Source organism: Apium graveolens, chromosome 2, assembly GCF_009905375.1.
Source record: "Apium graveolens cultivar Ventura chromosome 2, ASM990537v1, whole genome shotgun sequence".
Lineage (NCBI taxonomy): Eukaryota > Viridiplantae > Streptophyta > Magnoliopsida > Apiales > Apiaceae > Apium > Apium graveolens.
Window position 1 is genome coordinate 38,997,565 of NC_133648.1, and position 5,109 is coordinate 39,002,673.

Genomic DNA, 5,109 nt, shown 5'->3' on the forward strand with positions numbered 1-5,109 from the left:
GCATCATTACCATCTGTTGTTACATCAGATGGAACATTTGGTTCATGGTTTCATTAGTCTGGCCTTCGGAATTGCTGTTAGAGGTCTCATCCCTAGTCTTTCTTTTTGGTGTCATCTTCTTCTGATAATAAAACAGGTGATATTTATTTAACAGTTTAATAAACAATTGACGGTATGTAAGAAAAACAATTTAACCTGTATTAATAACATGATTTATATAAGGAAAACAGTTGCTGAATATAAAAACTAGTAATGTAAGCAGTTAAATAAAATGGTTGTCCTTTTCATTTTTTTTTTCAACAGGAATTATAGTATGGAAGACTGTAAAGCAATAAAGTGAAAGGAAATGCTGTAAAACTGTAAAGACTGAAATTTAAATAAAAGAAATTTGAAAAGTTCAGTTTATATATATGACACCAGCCTCAGGTGTAAATGCTTGATACAAAAAGTCTCGCTCCGCTGGAAGTAATCGGGGCTACAAGTCATACTACCACTACAGGTCAAAAACCTATTACTGGTTAAACTACTAGTACACACATACACACTACTCACTAGGTTATAATATGTTAGGTCACACTTTCACTGTAGAGGGGGTGAATACAGTGTTTATTACAATCAAATCAAACTTCAAGAACTTATGTAACAGAAAACAAGCTTTATTTAAACAATAAACTCTGTTACAATCTGGAACTGTTATCTCTCAGTGATGAACAAAATATCACGAGAGCTGCTAGGGTTATAGTAAATAATATTCTCGATAATGATAACACTTTTAGTGTAAACCCTATGTCTGTGTTTATATACTACACAGTTACAAGATAATCGCTAATTGATATGGAATATAATTCTGCTTCCTAAAATATATCAATCAGATATCTTCTATTCCAAGTATTCCATTCTTCACGGAATTCCTTCTTCATGCATATCTCTTCTTATGTTTATCTTGATCTTCTTAACTTTAATCAGCTACTGTCCTTATCTGATCGTCCTTCAGCACTTAAGTTCTGATATCTATCTCCTGATAACATAAGTACTGATATCCCTTAAGTTCTGACTTCCAGTATAAGTACTGATCAGTTAAGTACTGATTTGTTCTATTCAAATAAGATCTGAACATAAAACATATTAGCCATGACATTATCAAATATATCTAACAATCTCCCCCAACTTGTAAATTAGCAAAATATACAAGTTTAACAGATATTTGATGATGTCAAAAACATTAAGTACAAATGCATGAGAAATAGACAAGATAACTACAACTTACAGTCCTTAAAGTTTTTACCAATTCAACTTCTGATAACAACTTCAATCTGTATAAATGTCAGAATTTAAGCAGTTGTAGATCTTCGACTTGGCTTCATCATTTTCTGATCTCTCTGATGTCAGGAGTTGTTCTGAGATAATTTTTCAACAAACATTTCTCAGCATATCTGAGTTCATCAATTATTCTCCGTTTGACATCTTTAAGCTCTGCAGTATCTTCACCAGTTTGAAATATTGCAGCTCTGAGATCATTAATCTTTGCTTTTCTCAACTCCCGATCTAGTCTTATGACATAAGCTTTGTTAGACTCTAGATTGAATTCAAGCCCCTTAATACCAAGATATGTTCTGATCTGTGCAGTATTAGGCTTCATATCAACAATATCACCATTGTGATTTCTGTACTTTGGAACATATCTACTGTCAGACTTAACAGAATAAAGTCTTTTCTGTCTCTGAATCTGTTCTTTTAAATAGTTTACAGCAGTCTCTGTTATTCTGTCATCCACTTGAAGTAAGAATAATACATGCTCCAATTCTTCAAAATACTTCAATGGAATGGCATTTTGTCTTATATGATAAACCCTACCATCTGTCATGAAATACAACATAATGTATTCTTTCAAGTAGGTATGGTAAACCATCTGTACAGATTCTAGTTGATTCAATCTCTCAGGAGTTGCTCCAATACCTGGTTCACTCAAGGAAGTTGGATCATCAGTAGTGTTGTGTACTCTTCTTTCATCAGCACTTCCCAATCCAGTTTTATCTCTAGCTTCCTTTCCAGTAACTACTCTTGCTTCAAAACCACTTGGAGTAGTCTTCAAAGATTGAGTCTGTTTTGCTTTAGTGAATCCTGGTAGGAGTGTTTTAGATTTATTTTCTGATATCAAGTTAACTTGAGCACTGTCAGAGGTTACTTGCTTCTTCTGAATATCAGAACTTACAATTTCTTGACTCTGAACAACTTGAGCCATGTCAGAGGTTGTTTTAAGAACTTTTCTTGAAGTCAGAGCAAGATTATCTTTTCCATCAGTAATTTCTTCTTCCTCAGGAGGTACATAAGGCTTGATAGGTTCACCAACCTTTTCTTTACCCTTGGATCTTGGATCTATCTGTGGTTGTGATCTAGCCAAAGTTTCTTCAGTATGTATCCTTTCTTTGATCACAATGCCTTTAGGTTTTGGAAGTAACTTTTTACCAGAAGCTTCAGATTTAGATGTGACTTTCTCTGATTTAAGTCTGGCTTCTTCTTCCTTTAAGCTTTCCAAGTCCATCCCTGGATTTTCTTGAAGAAATAACTGTCTTGACATTTCCTCATCAAGATCTAGAAGTTCATCAGAACTTATCCTTTTACCAGCAGCAGAACTCATTCTTTTCCCAGTATCAGAACTTGTTCTGTGACTAGCTTGTCTTGATGTAAACCTTCTACCTTGACTATGACCACTACCCATTCCAGAGTTTCCTTGGTCATCTTTTCCATCATCCTTTCCTTGCAGTGACTTGTTGGTTTTGCATTTGTACTTAATTACCTTCTCCCCCTTTTTGGCATCAGCAGGTAATAAAAGAGAGATAAGTAGTTCCACTGAGGTCTGGATTTCAGTAAGTTGCGATTGCTGAGAACCTTGATTTGTCAGAATTTGATCAATCTGAGCTTGTTGATTCTCTTGAGTTTTCTCAATATAAGCAACCCTGTCAATGGTAGGTTGGAAAAACTTTTTCTTATCAATTTTCCAAACTTGTTCCTGTTTGATAAAGTTCTCCTGAATCTTGTGTAGCTCTGCATGAGTGTTGGAATGAAGACCTTGTAGATGTTTAGTACTCAATGCAGTGACTCTAAGCTGGGTTTTAAAATCATCAGAATGTAACATGTGATCAGCTTTAGTCAAGTGCTCAGCAAGATGTAAAGCATTAGGAACACATGAAACTGAGTTCCATTCCTTAGTCCACTCCTGACCTGCAGGAGTTTCACTCCAAGGCACTGGTGCATCCCTGATAACAAACTCCTTTAGCAGTTCAGACTTAGGAAGAGTCAGTGGAGGAGTATGTCCTGAAGGACCTGCTTCATCAGCATCTACAGTTGTAGCAGCTTCACCAGTATCTCCAACATTTGCAGCATCAGAACTTAAAGAATCAGTATCTTCTGATAAGACAACTGTGTGAGTAGCAATGGAGGCTTCAACATCCTCTAATTGCTGATCTGATAATAAGTTCTGATCAACAGCCATATCCTGATGCTCACCTAAAATCTGATCATCAGCATCTTGATGCAGAGAAGGTGTTCGTGATAACTCAGGAGTTTGAACAGCATCAGTAACAGGTGTTGTGGAAGGATTATTTACTGTTGGAGCTTCTAAGAAAAGTATGTCAGGCACAACCAAGTTCTGAATATCAATTTCAGCACTTGTGCCTGGATCAATAAGAGACATAGAAGGTGAATTAGCCTTGTCAGATACAGGTTCCTGAGATGGAGTTGATGGAGAAGAAGTGACTGGAGCAAATTCCTTGTCTTATGAGATCAGAGATTCCTGATCCCCTTCCTTAGCTGCTTCCTCCTCATCATCTGAAACTGGCCTCTGTGCCCTCTGTTTCTTGTACTTCCTTGTTGATTTGGATTCCTTGGGAGTTTCAGGAACCGTCATACGTCTAAGCCTCTTGAGAAGCCTAGAACCCCCAATTGCAGAATCCTTCTGAGAAGTTGCCTTCTCAGCTTCATTTACCACAGGTTCTGAAGAGAGAATCTGATCCTCAGAATCTGAGTCATCTCTCAAAGTAATCCTCCTCTTCTTCTGAGATGTTTGAGGAACAGTCTTTGTTCTCTTTGGCTTAGAGGATGTAGGCTTCACAGTAGGTGCTGAAGAAGAAGGTTGAGCAGTCTGTGAAGTGGAGAGATAGGATTTGAGATAAGTTCTGAGGGTAGGTTGAGTAGAATGAGAGGTAGGGACTGAGGTTGATGGATTTTGGTTATGGTGAGTTGGTTGAACATTTGAGTAAACAGATTTGTAAGTAGCAGGATCAGCATTTACCAGAATCTGTTTCACAGACTGAGGAATCTGTAATTGTCTCACCATTGATTTCTTTGTGTCAGCATTTATCAGGTCGTTAAAGTACCTTTTTGCAACCTTAAAAGGTGGGGTTTGAGTGCTGACTAACTGGGGTTCAGCAGTACAATACGTATAAATAAGTTGACAGAATCTAGCAAAATAGACAACATCTCGATCCTCTGTCATCCTATCCCCAATAAAACCAATTATTCCAGTTGCAAAGTCAAAATGAGTTTGATGGATAATAGCATACCCGATGTGCTGACTCAGAATTGGGATGGCATCAAAATTTGAACACTTGTTGCCAAAAGCCTTGGTGATGCAATCGAAGAAGAAACTCCATTCTCTTCTGATATTAGCCCGTTTCAACTGTCCAAGTTTCGTCAGACTCTTTTCATATCCCAAATCAGTCATTAACCCCCGAAGTTCTGATTCCTCTGGTATAGAGAAGGTACAATCTTCTGGAAGATGTAATGCTCTTCGTACTGTACCAGGAGTGACTACATAGGAAGAATCACCCACTTGGAAGATAATACTGGGAGTTCCTCGTTTACCACCATCATCATAAACTCCAGTCCTCCAGAACCGCAGAACTTGTTGACTTGAAAATAATTCAGGCTGAGTTAAGGCGTACCCAACCTCACTATGTGCAAGAAGATCTTGCACAAAATGCAATTCAGATGGAGCTTCAGCATGATCAAGAATTGCAGCATAGTTGTTTGGAACAAACTTTGCTCCATCAATGATTAAATCCTTTGGTGCCATGTGAAAAAATATTGAAATTCAAGTATGCCTGTTAC